General features: G+C 40.1%; 1 long non-coding RNA gene across 1 annotated transcript; it reads right to left on the bottom strand.

Moving 5' to 3' along the window:
• Positions 1-3,826: 3,826 nt before the first annotated feature.
• On the bottom strand, positions 3,827-22,734 carry LOC125721001 (uncharacterized). Its single transcript, XR_007385644.1, has 2 exons — positions 22,311-22,734; positions 3,827-7,253 (listed from the first exon to the last, which is right to left on the bottom strand). It is a non-coding gene; the product is annotated as an uncharacterized LOC125721001 (long non-coding RNA).
• Positions 22,735-23,074: the final 340 nt, after the last annotated feature.

Raw genomic sequence — 23,074 nt, 5'->3', positions numbered from 1 at the left:
GCAGAATCAGGAAGATGTCAGAGAAAGTAGAGGTAAAGTGAATAGTCACCTCGACAATAATGTGGAAACCGCTTATGGTGATCATGTCTGTGTGGGTGAAATGGATCACTACAGTATAAGCGGATGAAGATTATAGCCGATTTTTCCCTTTTTCTTTATGTCTGGCAGTTTACCATCTAATAGGCATTTTTTTTCTTTTTATGCACTTTGAGATGTGTGTAGGTCAGATACGACCAAAATATTTTTCTTATTGCAGAAGTGGAAAAAAATATTGCTCTCAGATTCTGTTCAGTTGTATCTTTTTAAAATAATGTACCTTGATTTGTGTTTGTTTAAAATGCCATTACCTGCTGCTTACTGGGCCGCTGAAAATGTCTGGCCCAGCTAAATTTCTTGGTTTGAAAATCTGGCCCAACTACTTTCCAGACCCGGACTAGCCCTACTGAACCATACACTAATGTTATTCTGTTGTGTGGGCTGTTGTGATAGGGAGATTTACAGGATGCTGCACGACGGGTGGTGTCCCTGCTGCAGAATGCCCTGTCTGAACCAGCACCAAGAGACAGTGAGGGTTGTTGTTATCACCTTAATATTGTATATACGTATATATACGTAATCTGTTATTTCTTAACTAATTTAATTGTGATGTATTCTTCTGATATGATGTGCACAGCTAACAAAAAAGAGAAAAATGCAAAACCAAAGGAAGGCTTTCTTTTCTCTTAAAAGTCTTTTTTTCTAAACCAACTGAGAGTCAGTTAGAGGGGTGTTCATTATCACTATTGTTGCTGGCATTTCTGAAAACGTGCCAATTTTAGTCAAGTGGCTACTTTTCAAATGCAGTCCCTGGCCAAGATGAAGAAAGCCATTAAGTCGGGTTAAAACAAAGTTCATGAAGACTACACGATGATATTAAGCACTGACATAACATACAACATTTTTACATGCAAAATATACAGGAAATATACACTGCAACAGGCTAGGATAGACAAATAACCAAATACACTTGCAAGCCTGACCACTTTAGACCCCAGATTAGAAACTGCTGGTGAATGAGCATATATTTTTTCCAAGTTTTGTTTACTTTGCTGAAAGCAATTTAAGGGCATTCAAGTTCTCACAAATAATAAAAAAACAAAGATTTTCCCACTATAGCCAGATCCAGTTTCTGTGGGGGGGGGGGGGTGACAATTTGTAGTAATAACTATTTTCTGCTGAAAAACACTGGTAAACTATCCACATGTCTCTGAATATCTGTGAGTCCCGAGACCTCCATGACACATAGATATAAGCTGCCAGTGTTGATCGGCAGGAAATCTTCTCCAAAGCCCCACCACCACCTCACACCAATCCACCCAGGGCTGTAGATGAACAAACTTCAAATAAATTTGCTGTTAATACAAACCGGATCAACTTGTGGTTTGTGTCCACGTTGTACCAGAGACAAGGGCCCTGGTACAGAGTACATTCTGCGTACAACACAGCCGAGACTTGACAACCTTGATATGATGCTCATGGAATCAACCCTATGCATGGAGGCTGCAACTCTTCTCCACCGAACTGTAGCCCATTGACTGCAGCCTCCCTCTGACCATCTTGTAGCCTGCATTTGGTAGATCATTCTTGACAGAAGAAACCAAATTGTCAAGTTCCTCATCACTGATGGAATTATATGTGTCCCTAACACAGAGCTCATACTCTTTCATTCTTCTTAAGATTGTTCTTCTTGAAACACCCATCAGTGTGGCTATGCAAGGCACAGGAAGTTGTGTATGGAGCATTTCTTTCAAACGTTGTTCTTCAATCAAAATCTTGGGTCGTCCTTTGGGGGCAGTGACTTCTTGTGTGACACATGGGGCTGGACGTTCCAGATGTGCCCTCACAAGGTCAAAGAGCTCTTGCAAAGCCAGGGTGATAGCAGGAGGTACTTCAATGTGATTAGACAGGGCCTGCAGAAGATACAGCTCCTGATGACAAAGGAACTCCAGCTAATCCAAATTTAGTGGAGTCGCGCTGAATCCCATTTCTATTTTATGCAGAAGACTTTGGAGAAGGTGGTATCTGAGCTGTTCACAGAACAAATTATAGTTAATGAGGTGTCAAGATCTTGTCTCTGATCCACACACTAGGCCTACCATTCAAAAGTTTTAATTATGAAAATGAAATCTTTTTGTTTTGTGAGGTGCTTGTTCATGTATGATGATACATTTTATATAAAGTTAAATAAAATCCACCAAAAACACTTACTCAGTGGAGATTCCAATGTAGCAGGCAGACAACTTTATGGCTTTAATAATGAGTGTATTTAGCAGCTACAAGGACAAAAGATATTAAAAACCTCTCCATTCTAATGCTAATTTAATAAACATTAACAGATAGCACTTAAGGTGGTTTCGCCTATAGTCTGCTAACACTAACCCGAGAACTCATATCTGAGGAGCGCTCTTCCCAGGATTTGAATTTATTAAATTGGCTTTGTGATGTTGTATTAAGAAATGTTATTCACAATGCAATTTACCGTACATTGGCCCATTCTTTTATATACGGTAAGACGAAGCGGGAAATTCCCAAATTATGATAGCAGACTGTGAATAAATAATATTGCACGAGATACCAGCTATACCGCATTGAATGACAAGTACCCAGCCCCTTTGTTCCCTCTGATAATCATCAGTCCTCCTCTGAATGCCTTCACCACTCTATTCCTGAATAGGTACACATTTAAATATGCTAGCAAGATCAAGGTATTGGGATAACCGTTAGGTTCGCTGTTCAGAGAGTTGCAGTGAAAACCATCATACACAGCGGCCCTTTCTGGATAAGATTACCTCCCTCTGATCTAACGGGTAAAAATCAAAGCAAGGTGCATTGCAATGTCTGACACCCAGCACACTACAGCATATAAAATACAGGTATCCATCGACTTCCGCATTTGGAACCAGGACCACTTGTTGCAAGTCAATTTGGGCGTATCTCAAGTTATACGAGAGAGGCAAGACATTAAGGACAGTATACACAGTACTGAAATAATAATGTACATATTAAACCACAGCACTTAATAAACAGATACTGCACTTACATTTCACGAAAAAAATAAAGCACAGATTGCACTAAGAAATCAAAAGATGCATGTGCTAGCAAACAGTGGGAGCTGAGGAAGAAGCAGTGGTGAAATACTTTATTGTACAGTACAGTAAGCTTTCTTCATGTATTGTACAGTACATGTTTTCTTCATGTAGCCAAGACTTTGGTGATCAGATATCTGAGATCAAAACAAACTTCCACCATTAATTACTATGTACTTTTATAATGTTTCTGCAAGTGTTCTAAACTACATTTTGTAATTTCTATACTTTGATGGCAAATTACGAACTTCACATAAATCTGCCATATCTACAAAGTACATTAAAATAAAGATGAGTGTAATGCCAAAACAAATTTATAAGAAATTATTTATTTGCCATGAAATAAGTTTATGATATTGAATGGAATGTGTGATCATGCCCCAGTCAGTCAAAGTATGTTCCCTACCCTTAGACCCCAGAGCGTTAAAGTGATGTCCTCCATCATCAGTGTGTTGGATACCTGGTGAAACTCTCGGAGGTCAGCCAGCGAATGGACTTTGAAATTATTCGTATTATGGAGGAGCAAGAATTGCAAAATGGTTCTGACACCTTCCCCTGGGCTTTGGGCCAATGCTGCCCAAACAGCAATTTCTGTTACGATCCTCAGTCTAGGGTTGAGGACCGTCAGAAAGGTAAAGGGAAAGGAGAGGGGAAAACGAGACAACCAGGGGATGGGAGAAGGGAACACGGGACACAAAGGGATCTTTTTTTGTATTTTTATATGTTTATTCGCAAAGACTTTCACAAAAAAATAGGGCCACAGACTTCGGGAGTGACACAGCCAAAACAATAAACAAAACAGCACTACCGAACACGTCCCCAACTAAACTAATTCTAAACAAAACGAAAAGATGAGAAAAAGAAATGACACAGACTAAGCCTAACTCCCTAACCAAAACACAGAATAAGCCACACGTACGCAAAACAAAATAGCAGTCACTCCCTACGCACTTAACAGAAACGAACATACAGAACACACCAAAGCCGAAACACAGTAACCAAAAGGGCGAGGCAAAGAGAGTAGTCAGGAGGAAGGCAAGAGATCAAAACCAGTAAACAATCAAAACCAAAGGCAAAGGTACCGAAGGGGCAAAGCGAGAGTCAAAACCAGGAAACCAGAAATCTGTCATACACAATTAATCAACACACAAGCGATCCAATAACAACCAACAGTGAGCAGAGCTCCCGCTAATTTCCCGCCACGGCTTTTTCAACACTCGAAGGTTGGGGCGTGGCCAGGTCCGGGAGGCGGAGTCGAAGGGAGCTGGGCAACGATCAGGATCTGCAGGACAATCCCTCCCCTAACCTTACGGCACGTAACACCCCCCCACACAAGAGCGAACCTGACAGGTGTTCGCAATCCTCCGCAACTGAGGGCATACAAATAATAAATTGGAGATTCGAGGACTAATAGTCAGGGAGAACCGGCATCAGGTTCGGGAGAGGGCTTCCGAAAGCAGAAGGATCAGCTCTGGGAACGTATGGAGTACAAGACAGCTGTGAGGAGGTATAATATGCTGTTTTATGATTCCTAGAAGGGGCTGGGCTGGGCTGGATGGTGCCCCAGTAAATTACATTAATTTACCCATCCCCTGCACACTGCAGCAGGAGGGCTGTCCAGACCCAGGAACCCTATAATTCGGACTACACAAGGAGCCCAGAGTGTAAGTGCAAACTCTAAATGCCAGTTTGTCTTTAGTACATGGGCTGCAAGATTTTATGCACTCTGTTCTGATTTTATGCACTCTCCAAACCAGCATTAAATAGCTGTGTAGGACAGTTATCTCAAGATTGCCAATTCTTATGCGCCTGGCATTACACGCAGTCAGACCCTCATGCTCAAGCAAGAAGTCCTACAGCTAATCTATATTATTCCATTACAAACCAAAAATTAGCTACATCAAACCCTACAGACCATTTACATGGTACTGTAATAAATCTGTTACATACATGTAAATGTGAGTGCAGACTTGTCTCAAATTGACAATCTCACACCAGCCAGCTGACCAAAGATTGCAACCCTGTCATCTTATTTACCACAAAAACTATTTTTATGTGGCAGTCAAATGTGGTTGCATAAATCAATAACAGTTGATGTTTTTAACCCTTATATATTAAAAAAATTCTGGTAATGATGCAGTAGAAGCAGAAGTAAACAGGGAAATGTGCTCTAGTAAAAGTGGCCTTTCTACTTAAGTAAAATATTTGTCTGTAAATATACTGAAAGTCCTGTCCTGTTTTTTCAGAGAAGTTCGAGAAGTTGATGCTGTGGGGCTCATGGCCCTAATTGTGCCGTCTTTTCAGTCAGTGGCCGGGAAGAGGAGGTGATGGCAGAGAAGGCGGCGAGGCCCAGCGAGGGGCGGGCACCCCACAGTGGGCAGAAGGCGGTGATGCCACTGCAGCCAGGGCAAACTGGAGCTAGTGCAGCAGACGCACCAGATACTTCAGGGACTGGATCACATCACATGTTATTTTTTTGACGATATCCTGATCACTGCCAGCACAAAGCAAGAACATGTACAAAAACTAGATGAAGTCCTCACTTGCCTGGAAAGGTACGGCATTGCAGTAAAACTTTCGAAATGCGAATTTTTGGAAAGCACCATTGCATACTTAAACCATCAGATTGACAAAAAGGGTCTGCACCCTACAGATGAGAAGGTGACAGCAACCATTAATGCACCTAAGCCTAATACTATCATGGAGCAGTGATTAGTTTTGGATTGGTTACATTATGATCAGTTTCTTCAGAATTTTCCTAGTTTGCTGTAGGTTCTACACCTTTTCAATAAAAGGATGAATGGTGGAATTGGACTATTTTGTGTGATTAAAGTTTGGGTTTCTTCATAATCTTTCTAGTTTGCTACAGCCTCTGCAACTTTTGTCAATAATGGGAGGAAAGGTGAAATTTATCAGTGCGATGAAACTTTTAATAAGAAAAACAGCTGATGTTGGCAAGTTATCGCTGTAAGTGCCTCCCCAGTAGTTCATGGTCGAATGGTAAGTGCCTAGGCTGTGTCCAAATTCAGGGAGTGCATCCTTTGAAGACTGCATTTGAAGTCCGTGTGTGTCACAGTGGTGTGACAAAGCAGTCCTATTTCGACGCTTCCTTCAAATGCAGTGTAGAAACAGGTCTTCCTTTTGTCAAGTCGCGAAGGATCCACCTGATGGATACTTCACAGTCCACCATATCCCAAGACTCATTGCACAGAGGTAAAGTAGGTGTGTCCAGGCTAGGCAATAGGAGAAACGCTTCATGACTCAAGGCTACTCATTCATAGACCGTGTCCTTCAAAGTTTGCAGCTCCAAAATTCAGACACAGCCCTAGTCTGAGGTTCTGGAACTGCCTCTAAGGAACTACAATTGGGCCAAGTCCAGTCTGTTCTGTTCCCTGGGCATCTTTAATGGTCTCCCTGTTCAGCTTTGCTCTGGCTCCCATGCAGCCCATCCTGGTCTTGGTGCTGGCAGTACTTTGTGTGCCTGGAGTCTGCACATGGAGAGGGGTGTACTAAGGACCAATGTTTAAGCAATGAAATAAATATTTTCCGGTTAAAGATTTGGACAGGGTTGGAGGGGAGTGGAGTCAAGTGGTCAGATATCCTTTTAGTCTATGGGACCAGATGGAAAGGTTGGAGCTCAGTACTGCGCTGCTGCCTCCGGTTCCTTCTGCTTCAGCAGCAGAGGCCTACTCACCTCCAGATTCTGAACAGCTGGAAACTGTCAGAAGCACCAACAAATGTTACTGTAAAAAGGTTGCAGTTCTTTAGGACAATTATCAGAGAGTATCTGGCCCACATGAAGCCTGGGTGAGAGATGGGCTGATATAAAAACTCATATCAACAATTCCTGCACCATTCACCACCATGGTAAGCTATCACAGGTTGGTCACATAGCCAAGGAGTGCTGCACTTCTGCCAAATCTCACCTCGTTTTCCCCGTACACAATGTACCAAAATTGCAGCACCCCACTCCAGTGCTGTACCTGTGGCAGTCAGTACTGCAGACTGGATGGTACTCAGCTTGTCAGCAGGTCGACTCAGGTCTGCCAGGCCAGCCAAAATCAGGCCCTGAGGGGGAGGCTGTATTGTCAGCAGACTTTCATCCAGCTCACTCAAACAGATTTGCAGCTGAAGAAGGAACGACAAGACATGGCATCAATTTCATAAGTCAGTAACCAAAGCAGGAATTTGCATTCTTCACCCATATGAACCTTGGAGCTCAGAATAGTCGTTGGACCTTAAAGGAAAGAAAAAGCAGCAGCAATGTCAGCAACTGAAATATAAAACAAGTAAACTGTAGATTATACACAGTACTGTTCAAAAGTCTCAGGCAGCCAAAAAAAAATTATGTTCAAATAACTGTTGGTGTAAAACTATGCTGTTACGCCTAACAAAATGCGTCAGCTTAGCCATTTCAAAACCTCTGCTAAAATAACCCTATTATTTCCAGCAACCATACAATACACCCATGTATTTTTTGACCTGACCACTAGCCCACCTCATATATCTATTAAATATCTCATTCACTTTTTTAACTAATTAAGTTAACTAATTAAGCGAGCTGTTGGTGAAATTTAATAAATACATAGAATGGTTCGGGTGCTGAAGTGTTGTTCATCTAGCTATCCAAGTAGATATCAGTAACTTTTTGGAGAACAGAAGACATTTATACTAGTTTTTATTGTGTTACTCGTAATTTTCATATGTTCTTATGTCAAATTATATTTTTTGTTCTAAGAAAATGTGCACTTATTACCCAGAAAAACAGCGCTAAACATTTCTTTTGAGTGCCTAAGACTTTTGCATAGTACTGTATATACATAATACATATACATAGATATGCACTGGTGAATATATATAAAGAGACATACATCCAAGTACAGTAGTTCGGCAGTTTTGAGTACCATATTTGAGACAGACATTCTATGCCGCTGGCACTGAGATTTTTATTAGACATCTATTTATTATGTTTCTGCATAGCTTGCTCCCTAAGCCACATAATACATAGTCATCAGCACAAGTACTATGTGACACGTAAAATTAGATTGCATTCCTTTTATCTGGGATGTCAGAACTCGCTGGGAGCTGGGAATGACGTCACAAACACAAGATAACAGTGTTCCAGTACAGGTAGTTGGAAAGCCATTTAGCAATACCAGGGATCCGTTTCAAAAACCAAGACTCCTTGCTTACCCAGCTAAATTGTCAGATTTAATTCACCCAAGTTTAAATAGCCTTTGTCTTTGTCCACTTATATTTAGCCCAGACTGCCTTAAATCTGACACGTTGTCCACTTAAGCAAGAAATCCTGCTTAATGAAACAGGCCCCAATTCTAGCCCAGTAATTTGTCAGCCACTGTTGGCAATATCAGTTGGTAACACATTACGTAGTGTTCTGAGCATAAGATAGCAGTTGGACAGTACTGCGTGTACAACCAATTCAATGAGTCACAAATAAGACATGAGTGCTAATACACAGTACCAAACTAACGTCTGTTGATAAAGGGCGCAGCCCTTTTGAATTCAGAGCTCTGGGGGCATTCCAGTTGAAATTCCTGACAAGGAATACGGAATTTACGAGTTTAATAGGAATGCAGCATTAGGCCCCAGTTCCAACCCATAATGGAGAAATACTTGACTTAATACCCATCTAATTTTCAGGGTTGCAGGTCTGCTATGCCTTTCCATTCTGTGACATCACAAAACCATTTTCTATTCTGTGACATCACAAAAACATTACGAAGTGGACTCTTTGGGAATTTGGGAGTTTTTTTGTGTTAGATTGTATATTGTATATACTTTCCATTAATAATAATGATGGTGTTGCTACTTTTAAAAAAGTTCCACTTCATAACAGTTTTGTGATGTCGCAGAATGGAAATGTTTTCAAAGTAGCAGACATCACCAACCAGTAAATGTTGTAGATGAAAGATTTTCTATAGAATGGGTGATGTCACCTTCACATTTCAGTTTAAAAGAGTCACAATGAAACACAGAAGCATGCATATTCAATTGCAACGGTCGGCATTTTGTTTCACAAACTTGCCAACCAACCAGCTGAAGAGCAAGGAGTTTTGGGAGTACTTGAGGTGCACTTGTTTAAAAAAATCCAATATGCATGAATATGTTTCTGTTTGATTGCAGCACTTCTGGGGCCCAGTAGCAAACTGGGGTCTGCCCATAGCAGCGATGAGTGATATGAAGAAGAGCCCTGACATCATCAGTGGCCAAATGACCTTCGGTAAGAGGCAGAGGGCTCACCTTCCATCTGTGTGAGCGTCCACAAGGTCACTCGGGACTCCAGAGGGACTTTTTAAAGGTTTAAGCCAGTTGCTGTGAACTTCACATTTCAGTTTGGACAAAAGCGACATACGTGCATGCACATTGACTTTAAAATGGCAAGGAATTTTCTTCAGAGAGCTGTAAACCAACTTAGAAACAAAGAGTTTCAGAAGTATCTGAGGAGGTATGTGCATCCAGAGGCGCTTGCAGTTTATTTAAAAATCCAACATGTAAACTTTCCTTGTCGATTGCCATCAGTGCATAAGAAGCTTAAACTCTTCACTTTGTTGTAGATGTAAGCATAAAGTCACTGCTTACATTTGGGTCCATCATTGCAGAAGTGCTGCTGGTGATCACAGAATTGCACTTATAATTTTTTTTGTTTGTTTCCTTTGTGTTTCCGAGGTCTAAATGTGCCTGTTGGGAAAACCTTCCAACAAAAGCACGGGAAGAAAGTCACAAACTGATTTTTTTGTTAATATAAATATAATTTTATGACTACTGTTTAATAATTTCACACTAATATATTGTAAGAATCCTCTGGAATTTCTTTAATGGTACCTTCACCCTGCTACATGTTAGATCAGCTCTGTGTTTTATTGTTTGATTTCAGCACTTCTGGGGACCTATTATTAATTGGGGTCTGCCGATTGTTGCTGTGACAGACATGAGGAAGAGCCCTGAAATAATCAGCGGTCGAATGACCTTCGGTAAGAGGCAGAGGGCTCACCTTCCATCTATATGAGCATCCACTGGGTCACTCGGGACTCCAGAGGGACTTTTTAAAGGTTTTAAGCTGGTTGCTCTTCTTCTTTCTGGCCCCTGCATGATCTCTGTCTCCCCAGCTCTTACCTGTTACTCGGTGATTTTCATGAGGTTCTCATATCGAGTCCAGCCCCGAAACCGGCTCCTCTTTACTTGCCACATGGCCAATGTGACGGCACGATTGATCCAGGTAGGCCGGCTCATCCGACACAAGTAGGTCCCCACCAGGCTCCCTCTAGAATATTTAAATCTTCACCTCCTATCTGTTGATTATTGCCATATTACTGCTCGACATAGCATTTGCAGCCGGCAGCCAGGCAATCGCTCTGCCAGCTTTTCTCCTAGTCAGATCCTTCCTTAATAGTGTCACACAAGTACCTTTTATAGGTTTGTGTTCTTCATGAATGTTTTTTTTCTTCCATTTCAGAATGCAGAACAAAAATGCAAAATGAGCCTTTGCGTCCATAAAGAAATCTCCCCTCCTTCCAAATATATATATATATATATATATATATATATATATATATATATATATATATATACACACACACACATATACATACATATATATATATATATATATATATATATATATATATATATATATATAAATTTATATATCTGTGTATTAATTTCTTTCATTTTTCTTATTATGAAACCACACGTGAGTAGGGGCAATTCACTGCCCATACAAAGTGCGAGGGGAAAATATATACCTAATGAAGACTGTAGTCCTGTATTAGACAAAATCATTTTATCATATGGTCAGTTATTTTTATACCTACATAAGAACATAATAAATTTACAAAGGAGAGGAGGCCATTCGGCCTGTCAAGCTCATTTGGGGAGAACTCAACTAACAGCTCAGAGTTGTTATAATCTTATCTAACTGGGATCCCAGGGATTTAGCTTGCGCTACCCTAGTTCAGCCAAGGAACTGGCTCCTCTTTGTGTGTCACATCACAAATGGGACGGCGTAACTGATCCAGGGCAACTAGCTCATCAAATACAAGTAGGCTGCCGCCAGGGCTTTGAACCAGCTCACTGTTCTTGCGGAGGCTCCCTCTAGTATATATAATAGTATATATAAGGGGTAGTTCACCATAAAACAGAAAAGCAGACAGTTCACCTCCAACACTAGGCATCTCCTAAAACTTTTTCAGTTTTAGGGGGAACCGCCCCTGTAAATCACCACCCCTCATCATTAATGCCACATTACTGCTCGACATAGGATTTGTAGCCAGCAGCCAGGCCATTATTCAACCAGTTTTTCTCCCAGTGTGGTCCTTCCTTAACGGCGCCACACAGGTGGCTTTCATAGGTTTGAGTTCTTCATGAATGTATTTTTTCTTCCTTTTCAGAATGGGGAAGAAAAGTGCCAAGTCTCTGTGTCCTGTCTTGGCATAGAAATGCAGAAATGCAAATAGACCGGAACAGACTGACAGACAGAGACAAAGACAAAATGAGTGGTGGCAAATTAGTGACAAAGTGAGTCTCGATGTGCTGTGCAGACTCGCCCTCCTTGTCCCGTCCTTCCCAACAAATAAATGAATAAACAAAGAATTAAATGTGAGGTCCTTTCAATTTTCCTATGAATCCACACATTACTAAACCCAATTCACTGAGCATGCAGAGCACAAGGAGAAAACATATACCTAATGAAGACTGTAGTACTGTATTAAACAAAATCGTTTGGGTCAATTTTTTAGTTGTGAAACCATACCCTAAACAGTGTTAGTCTGATTTTAAATGATGTAATTTTTATTTTTTAATTATTTCAAAATGACTACTGTATGTGTGCCCTTTGCACAGACTAGTTGTAGTTTGTCATTCTATTGACAAAATGCAGCCGACCTTTTACTGTGTCTCCAGAATGGTGTTGGGATGTAGGACTTCAAATTTGGTTATGGGAAGACAAGGCATCACCAAGTTCTAGTTGTCTGATTAAAACTGCCGTGATTAAGGTTATGTTTGAGCGTGTTTTTTTAAACAATTATTAACCAGCTCAGGGGTCTGACTGGTCTGACATCACAATTGTCAGTTAGAAGAGGTACGACTACCTCACAAAAGTAGGTTTTTTGAAATTATGCTAATCAGCTGAAATACTACATAGGCAGAGCTTACCAGCCCCACTGGCACATTGGTAAGGCATGGCCACCAAAAAAAAAAAGAATTTCGACTCCAGAACTAACAATTCAGAAGATATTGGCGAAAATGCAAAAGGGGGTGTTACAGCACCCCACCCTCCCACCCACACTGATTTCAGTCGGATGGTCTCAGTAGTGGGTAGGTCTTGGTCTTATAGCCACTTATTCCCAAATACATGTGTATACCACAGTTCACATATTAACATAAGCAGGTGAATCACTCACATTAACAACCAGAAAAAAAAGTTTTAAAAAATGTACAAGTTAAAATCAAGCGCTTGTCGTTGGGGCCCATCGTTGGTGCACAGTGATGTTCCTGGAGCTGAATCCAGCAGACACTACACTGCATCCACTTTAAAACCCAGATTTGCCAATGCCACAGATATGTGTGCGTATCAGTATAGGTGTAGGTTACTCACTCACTTTGGTTTCACTCATTTCCGCAGCATAGAACAAGTGTCCTGCTGCTGCTTCCGCTGAAGTTCCAGAACAATCTATGGCGAGGTCAGTTATGGCCAAAACACTTGGCACACAGCAGCGCGATGAGGGAGCAGTTTCCCCGTCTCAGGTAATTCCTGTGCCTCCAGTGGGTGCAGCGACAAGATGAATCAGTTTAAAAGGCGCTGGCCCCTGCTAGTCAGCATGTAGAAACCATCTGGTAATTTCTAACACTCCAGTTACACACAATTGCAACCACAAACCACAATTAAAATAACAAAAGAAAAAAGTACATACAAGACAAGAAGTCTTTGCTGTCAGACTGGGTGTTTTTCTTCTCTGCCAAAATGGACACTTCTCCAAGTACTGGACCTCCATTGTAACTGGTCCATCCAAAATAATGATACAAAGATCTTGAACAACAGGAATGTACAAACTGCCCAGCATGCTGGTAAATGTAGTATAGTGGGAAACAGAACAGCTGAGTATCCTAATAACATACACATAAACCAGATTATATCGATCCTTACACACACCCCCCCCCCCCCACCAAATATACTGCATGGGGTCACACACACAGCAGAATGATCAACAAATAAGAAAACAAACAGCCTAGCATACAGCTGCATGGCACCAGTGAGGGCCAATGTGCACAGTTAATGCACAGAGCTTGTGAATTACACCACCAGGCATGAGAGTTATTGCAACTGTCTGGGAAACTTCAAGTCTCCATTAATAAAATTTTTACTATTTTACAGTTGTGGTAACGAACTGAGAAATTATGTCTTTCATGCGAATAGAGTCAGAGTTTACTCTGTCCGAAATTGAGCCCATTCTTGTTAATGCCGAACAACAACAAAGGTTTAATTCCCAATGAACCCCCCCTGGAGCCAAGGGGGGATGATGTATATCTATATAAGAGTCTGAATGGAGGAAAATCATGGAATTTTGATTTGACCAAATGCAGTGGAAACAGAAAGGGTTAAATTTTGGGCTGCAGCTATCGATTATTTTAGTAGTCGAATATTCTATCGTTTATTCCATCGATTAATCGGATAAGAAATACTTTTGTCTTATTAAAAAACAATAGTAACTATTCGAAAAAGAAAAAAATAGACAGGTCTCTTAAAATGAATGAACTCATGGGTTTCCTTTATAGGAACATTTTTAGTGATTGAACTCCATATACAACAACTGACAAAAGAACTAAACCATTTTAGTGCATTTATGTATATATATGTATATATATTTTTCAAGAAAACACTTTCTTAAATGCAAAATGAAATAATATCAAATCAAATTACTGAAAAAAGGTATATGTATATCTATATAAAGTAAGGCACAAATTAAAATGGCCTTTACGCTCTGTATTTCTGTACATTTATAGGAGGCATAAAAAAATGTTCTGACAGGATTGTATCTCCTGGATGAGGTAGGAATGGTGTGTGCATATTCATGTGTGTAAGTGAATGTGAGTGAGAGCATGTGTGTGTTCAAGTGTGTTAGAGAATGAGTGTGTGTGTGTCAGCCTTTAAATGAGCATGTGGTGGTTGCAATGAAGAAAAATGAGCATATCAACATGCTCAGAACTGAGGCTTGCCATCCGCTTTGACGCAATGTTTCCTGCTGCACGAAATAGACGTTCTGATGGTGTAGATGTTGCCGGAACACACAGAAAGCACTTTGTTAGCTTTGCCATGGTTGGATATCGCGCTGCATTTGTTTTCCACCATTGACAGAGGGCCCATGGCTGTGACATGTTCAAAATGCTGTCGTTCAACTCAACAGCTTGCTGTACTGAACATGGTGCAGTTGCCCGAACAAAGCTGTCCATAAGACACTGTGATTTACTGAAGAAGAGAGGAAATAATAATAAATTCAGTGTTTCAGAGTTTTACTGTCCCAAGACTGTTGGGGGAGGGGTAATTATTATATTATATTTATATAATATTATTTATATTATTATAATTATGTAATATTATTCATATCAAACTTTAGACATTTTTCATCTTTTTCTCTGACTTTCCTCGCTATTTTCCCTGTCTTCCTCCACTGCGCCATCAAATCAAACCTGCTACACGTAATGCAGCGTAAGCACACTGTGCGACAGTGATAATCCCCCGAGTGAAACACGCTGATCACTAAGCAGTACATAGTCATGCGGATTACACGAAGCATCAAAGCAAAGAATTTGCATCGAGGATCTTTTGTAATCGAGTTATTCGAGTTACTCGATGAATCCTTGCAGCCCTAGTCAAATTATAACAACATTTTAAAATACAGTGGCAGAGTGATGAAGCGGTATTACCATATTAGGACACCTCAGTATGACAAGGCATCATCAGAATTTAACCCTCTCGGGTCTAGGGGTAGGGAACACACGTTCACTGACTGGGGTCATGGTCACACATTTCATTGAGCACTGGGTCAAAAAACAAGGGGGTACAAGGGAAGGTGTGAAGGTACTGAAAGACCAAATCGACACTCTCATTGATTCAGCCAACAGAGATGAATTTGAGGCACAATGTTCCAAATTTGTGAATGGGTGGTCAGAGGAATTTGTCAAATACTTCCACCAGCATCTGAAAGCAGATTTATGTGACAACATAGTCTCCTTCCACACCAAGCAATTGGAAGCATTCAAACACAAACAATATCAGTGAGACCATAAACAAAATGATCAAATCACAAAATGAGTGGAGGGAACTTCCCGTTGATGCAATGGGTCTGTCTTTGTACTACATGCAGTCATATTTCCTTTTAGAATTTCAAAGAGCCAGATGTGGTTTGGGTACTGGGCTACGTTTCTCCACAAAACAGAGTACAGCCTTTCATTAATGCAGAAAAGGCGTAGAGGAAGTGAGAGCAAATCCGGAAGAAAAAAAACCATGAACAAAAGTTTATGATTACTCAGTGAATCCGGCCCCAGATTCATTACTTTCAAAAATGCATGGCTCCCTGTTGCATGATATGTCCCAAGTTCTCCCTAATGTCACTATAAAACAGGACAACAAGGATAATTGTGATATGACTATGCACACATCAAATTCTGAGGGAGACAGCAGCAGTCATCATACTAGGTGGTCTGGTATGGTGAGAATCCCAGAGGCAGAATCTGATCTGGAAAAAAAAACACAAACAGGGCAAAACATATTTGCTCCTCGGCTGCACATAAAAATCAATGAGCCAAGCTGGTCAACAGTAGGGCTGTGCAAAAAAAATTGATCCATCAATATATCCCGAATTTTCCTTTCATGACATACTACATCGATTTCTTACTCCAAAAATCGATATTTTCAAGGGGGAGAATCATGGAAAATATAAACGGACGTTTTGGGATTTCCTACAGCTACAATCTCAACTGCTGTAGATGTCGCTGTACGGCTAGGTATTTTGAATTACCGCTTGGCATTTCTGGCAGATTGAAATTGCAAAACATGGCAGACCGAGCGGTTGTCATTAGAGCGGCCCCTTCAACATATAAAGCCGACGTGTGGGCACACTTCTGTTTTAAAAATTAGCCAGGTAGTATGGACTTGGATAAAGGAAATGCAATTTGCACGCTGTGTCACGCTTCTGTATAATAATGTAAAATATTCAGGTAAGATAACCAATTTACGAGCTCATTTGAGCATGCACCATCCAGATACAGTACGGCAACAACCGAAGCCTATCAACACAAAAAGACAAAGTACGCTCGATATCGCAAACTCCCATCCACCTTGCCTCGTGCTCAAAAAATTACAGAATCGGTAGTGTTTTTTATTTATCAGGATTCGCACCCCTATAGCGTGGCAGAAAACACCAGCTTCAGGTACACTGTCAACACCCTGGAGCAGTGCTATGTGATCCCAACTTGCAAACAACTGACGGAGGTAAGTTGAGGAGGTAACGCAAGCTGTAAAAAAAAAATCTCTTCTCTCTGCAGAAAGAGTGGCATTTATGTGCAATTGCTGGACTTTGTGAGCCACTGAATCCTACATTACGATCACGTCGCACCTCATTAATGAGGACTGGCAACTGATTTCCAGTGTTTTGCAGACAAGGGCATTGCATGAGAACCATACTGCCGGTAACATCGCCAAGCTGTTGAAAGGGGCAGTGGAGGTATGGGACATAAAAAGCATAGTCAAACATGACCATTGCAGCGCAGCTTGCCAATATGCCATATTTTAAATGCTTTGCTGACACACTGAATTTAGCTTCACAGTGTCCACTAACGCTAGCATCAGTCACTCGATTGCCGGGAAAGGTTACAAGAATAAGCAGTTTTTTCAAACACAGCACTACAGCCAGCCATGTACTCCGTGAAAAACAAAAGTTGCTGAACTTACCTCAAAACACATTGCTCACTAACATTGTTACCACGTGAAATAGTGCACATGACATACTGGAGCACTTTTTAGAACTACAGTCAGCAATCCATGCCGCCCTCTTCTCAGCTGAAGTGAGGAAGACGGAGAAGGAGATCTGCGAGTCAGACATAACAGCTGCTGAAGAAATGGTCACTGCTATGAAGCCCATGAAGATTTTTTATGTGGCCTCAGATGTAGATCCAAGGCTTGAAGTCCTGCCCTACCTTATAGTGGACCAGCGCCAAGACACGTATCCTAGAATTATTGCAGAAGCTGCAAGGAGCAAGGGGGCACTACAGGTAAGATAAATATTTTAGTTTATGGCATTGTTTAACTACTGTAAACAACAATTTACATTCTAAAAACATTCTAAATATCCATTCATTTAAAAATCATCCATATTTAAAAATCATAAATACTTGTGAATGATAAAGTCTGGTAAATTTAATTCAACTGGCATTTGGATTTTATATTTACTAATCTTATATTTACTAATTCTGTAAAGCTAATATTGATGCATTGCTGTTTCACAGCAGAGTGAGACAGGGGTGGAGATTGAAGAGGCAGAAACTGATGTAAACGTGCTGCCAGAAAAAGACATGGACGGCAATCTTTGTCCTCAGCAAGAAGATATCTCTGCAGTAACATCAAAGAGATCAAGGCATTCTTGCTCTCTAGCTGACCTGCTTGGTCAAACACATGCTGCAGGTTAGTTTGATAATACTTTAAAGGTCACTGGAAAAAATAACTTCAATAATGTTTCATCATAAACATCTCTGAAAGACGTGTTAGGTTTGCTTTAAAAAGTTACAATTCACTAGCAGCCTGTGATGAAAGGGTGTCGGACAAAGTCACTCAGCGCCTATTGCTGTAAACAAACAATGTATTTAGAATGATATTCTATTGTGACATTACTCATACTTATTTATTGTGTTAAAGAAATTGAAAAATGCAGAAGACCAGGCAAAGGAGGAGATGCCAAGATACAAAGAGGAAGCTCCCCTATCGCTCAGTGTCAATCCACTGCACTGGTAGAAAGCACATCAAAGTAGGGCTGCAACGATTCATCGAGTAACTCAAATTACTCGATTACAAAAAATCCTCAATGCAAATTCTTTGCTTCGATGCTTCGTGTAAACCGCATGAAAAAAGCTTGTAATCGCTACTAAACCTTTACTGGTAAAGAGCTGGCAAGAGTCCTTAATCAAACCAGCTGTTCAACAAGCTGAAATGTGAAGAAAAGCGATGTTTTCAGCTGCCCCCATCCACCGCCGTCTGTGTTCCACAGCAGCAAGGCTATAGTGAAGCTATACAAGTTAAAGTAGAAGCTGTTTGTATGCAGATAAACTGTTAGCTTAGTTTGACACAGTATTTAGATTTGGAAACTTGCAGCAGGCTGACAGCAGCCGTTATACTTTTTCTCAGTGATATCTGCAGCATGCAGGGGTGAGCCTAAAGGGGAGCATGGAGTGTACTCAACTAGATCTATTTCAAGGCTTTAGTGATATTATTTTGCAGATTTAGATTAATATGAATAATATTACATAATTATAATATAAATATTATAGAAATATAATACAAAAATTACCCACCCACCCCTTTCCCCAAACAACCTTGGGCTAGTGAAACTCTGAGACGCTGAATTATCCAACCGCCACATGCTCCTTTAAAGGCTTACACACACACACCCATTCTCTAACACACTTAAACACACACACTCTCACTTACATTCACTTACACACACATGAACATGCACACACCATTCATACTTCATCCAGGAGATACAAACTTGTCAGAACTTTTTTATGCCAACTACAAATGTACAAGAACACAGAGAGTAAAGGCCGTTCTAATTTATGCCTTAGTTTAAGACATATGTATACCTTTTTTTCAGTAATTTTATTTGACATTATTTTATTTTGCATTTAAGAGTGTTTTCTTTGAACAACAACAAAAAAAAAAACAAATATATACATAACTGAACTAAAAGGGTTTAGTTCTTTTGTCAGTTGTTGTATATGGAGTTCAATCACTAAAAATGTATTTCTTATTCGATTAATCGATGGAATAATCGATAGAATAATCGATTTATTTTTGCATTAAAGAAAGTGCTTTTTTTTGTTTTAAAAAGCAAAACAAATATGTACATCAATGCACTAAAAGGGTTTAGTTCTTTTGTTAGTTGTTGTATGGAGTTCAATCATTAAAAATGTTCCTAAAATGGAAACCAATGAGTTATTAATTTTAAGACTAGTTACTATTGCTATTTAATAAGACAATAGTATTTCTTATCCGATTACTCGATGGAATAATTCATAGAATACTTGAGTACTAAAATAATCGATAGTTGCAGCCCTAATTATGACTTTATTTTCTTTATAAGAACAGCTAATATGCTCAGCGTTTTGTTGGACTAAGACCTGTGTAACCTCTGTAGGGTCCAGGTATCACCTCATGCTGCCAGTAGTGACACTGACCGTAGCTCAAATGCAAAAGTAGTGAAAAAAAAGAGTCAGAAAAGATGAGGATGGAAAAATGCCAGTGGCCTCCACCTGCTAACCCATTCCTGTTTTGGGGGTCGTCTCATTGTTGCACCTCTAGTGCACCTGTTGTTAATTTCATTAACACAAAAGCAGCTGAAACAACCCCATCTGCTACTTAACTGACCAGATCAATATCCCAGAAGTTTAATAGACTTGATGCTATACTCTGATTAAAAAGTATTCCTTCATTTTTTTTGAGCAGTGTATTTTGTAATATATTCCACTCATGTGGTGCATAAGAACAAAAGGCGGATTTCCTCAGTTCTGTGAGTGTGGTGGGAGGCTGAAGGAGAAGCTTAACTGATGAACGGGTTCTGTATGTATTGGTGCGGAATGTCAGCAAACTACATACGTACTGAGGTAATTTGCCCATTAAAGCCTTTGTAATAAAAACCAGGCAATGCATTTTCCTTCTAAGAAAAGGAAATCTATAAGTAGTTAGCCAACAAACATGTTAGCCGTCTGTTATCATTAATGCAAAGGCTAATAATAAAATAATATCATTAACGTGGGAACAACACAAAAACGTAAAACAAAAATGTGTCACATGAAATGTGGTAAACGCCGTCATACTTAATAAAAAAAAAAAACATTGCATACCGTGAAACTGATCTAACTTTGAAAAATACCATGATATACTGTAAACCTTTGGTCATACCGCCCAGCTCTAAACTCCACCTTGCAAAGGTGAAAGCTAAGTCATATGAACACTAAGAACTGGGCCCTGTGCCACTCGTCAAAATGTAAGGTTGATCCAGAGTACAGGGATGAGAACATTTTGTGTATCATTTGTTGGCGGTGGTTTCACCTTAAAGTGCATAAAGACAACTGATCATTTAGTCGTTGCTTGTACCGACTACCACAAATGTCTAATGTGTTCTAGCTGCATCAGTGAATATGACATTTTGACTGGGAATCTTTCATATGTATAAAAAAATCTGATTTTTAGTTTTAAATACTAAGAATTACAAAAAATAAAAGTTGTGTCAACTTTCTTTTTTTCCAGATGATTTATCTTTCATATGTGTAAAAACTTAAAAATTTCAGTTAAACATACTAAGAATTCAAATCCGCAAAATATGTGTCATCTAATTATTACAAATGAAGATAACAAACAGTCAAATAGCATGTTTATTTAAAACATGATAGTAATAAATAACAACAGGCAGATTTTGAGGATCCCTGTGGGGAATGACAGCAAACTTGACTGTGAAGGGTAGCTACCAGTTGTGGCACCTATAGGGAGCTGGGGGTCACAGGCCTTGCTCAAGGGCCCCCACATGCGCTGACAGTGGGCTTGAACTGGTGACCTTTGAACCATGAGTAGAGAGGCTTAGTTCACACAGGTGTATGGAACATAAGCTGAATAAGGTGCTAACACAAAAACACTGTTTACAGAGTTTTGGCAGTGTCATTTCTGACCCAAAGATTGCCTGTTCAAGCCCAACCCAGCACATGTCTGGGCACTGTTTTTGTACCCCTGGGCACTGCAATGGGTGAAGCCGCCGCATACTAAACTCAAGTTTTAAAGTCTTTACACATATGAAAGATAAATCTTACGGAAATACAATAGGTTGGAACAACTTTTGTTGTTAGCAATTGTATGTACAACTAAGTTTTTATGGATATGAAAGAAATTATCTGAACGAAAAATAATTCCTCAGCATAACAGTAGGTGTTTTTCTTCTAAACTTAAAAAACTCCAAAATTTAGTGCACTAAGTTGCCTTTAAATTTTAAGTTGTCTTAACTTTTTGTTTTTTTACAGTGAAAAGATTGACGCAGTAACTGACTACTCGGGAAACAGTATAATGCATAAATTGCAATTAAAAACAAATCACAAATATTAAGAACCTTGCCTACCGATGAATACAAAAACATCTTAAATCCTAAATCTTATGTAGTGCAACAACGTTCGCCCCTTCTGCGGACTAAAAAACTGCTTATCCAACACATTTCATGCCACGACCTCATACAAACAAGTGAGACCGAGGAAACACCTTGTATTTGAGTAATTTAAAGTAGAGGTAACTATTTATCTTCAAACTATATCAAAGTGTAAAAACAGAAAAGCTATCCGGACATACTCTATGTTCAGTCTGTTTATGTAACCTTCTGCTGATGTACCGGCCGTATTGTAATGACAACTTTTTGTTTTATTTTGTTTCTTGTCCTCTCTACCTTCACTTAATCTCCTTGGTCTGTAGTGTGTACTCTTGTTTGTTATGTAATTTACTGAAAATTAAAATAAAAAAGTGAGACCGGAAATGACGGAGCTGAGCAAGATGGTTGTCTCGCACTGCCCCCTGGTGGACATGACCCTTAATCCTCCAGATAAACGTACACTACGCACGCAGTAGCGTGTACGTTGTGTCAAGTGTATCCTGGCCCTAACTGTTCACACTTTAACATAAGCAAATGAATCAGTCACGCTGCCAACCAAAAAGAGAAAGAAAGAAAGAAAATTATATATATAAATATCTATATATATACATATATAAATCAAGCGCTTGTCGTCGGGGCCCGTTGTTGGTGCACAGTGATGTTCACCTCTGGAGGAGTTGAATCCAGCAGATATTACAGCGCTTCCACATTCAAACCCAGACCTATCGATGCCACACGTACGCGTGTATCAGTATCGGTGTAGGTTACTCACAAATGGTTTCTCTCAGTCACGGAGCCTGTGACAGGTGGAGCGGGTGTCCTGCCACTACCTCCAATGAGTAGATAGGGAACATCCTATGGCGAGGTTGGTTACAGCCGACCACATGGCACACAGTAGCACGATGAGGGATCCGTCTCCCCGCCTTAGATCCAGTGTCTCTGGTGGGTCCAACACCGGACTACGAGTTTGAATTAATTTCTTCAACGAATTTCGGAGGGGCGGCAAGATGAATTAGTTTAACCGCGGTTGGCTCCTCCCGGTCAGCTAGCACTATCCTCCTGGTAATTTCTAACGTTGCCTGCTGTACACAACTCCAACCGCAAACCACGATTATATTAACAAACAAACAAAATAAGTCTTTGCCGACAGACACGTAATCTCCACCAAAAAGAACACCCTCACTCAAGCAACTGACGCATTGCCGCCGCGATTTCGCGGGCTAAGTGGATTTCTCCGCTGTAATTGGTCCGTCCAAGATGAAAAAAAAAACTGCCTTAACGGTGGGAATGTACAAAATGCACAGCATTCTGGTAAAGGTAGTATGGCGAAAAAACAGTACAGTATAGAATTCCAGATTTTACAGTTAGATATTTAAAATATCTATTTTCTTTAAATTGGGTATATTCACAAAAAAAAACTGTTTACTCCAATAAACAGTTATGTTTACTCCCAAAAAAGTGGATGCAAATTGTTGCATTATTTTATTCAAGGCTCTCAAGTTTCATCAAAACCTTTAAGATAGATTACATTATGGG

Source organism: Brienomyrus brachyistius, unplaced genomic scaffold (genome assembly GCF_023856365.1).
Source record: "Brienomyrus brachyistius isolate T26 unplaced genomic scaffold, BBRACH_0.4 scaffold27, whole genome shotgun sequence".
Lineage (NCBI taxonomy): Eukaryota > Metazoa > Chordata > Actinopteri > Osteoglossiformes > Mormyridae > Brienomyrus > Brienomyrus brachyistius.
Note: the sequence above shows the minus strand (reverse complement) of the source record. Positions and strands in the feature narration are given on the sequence as shown.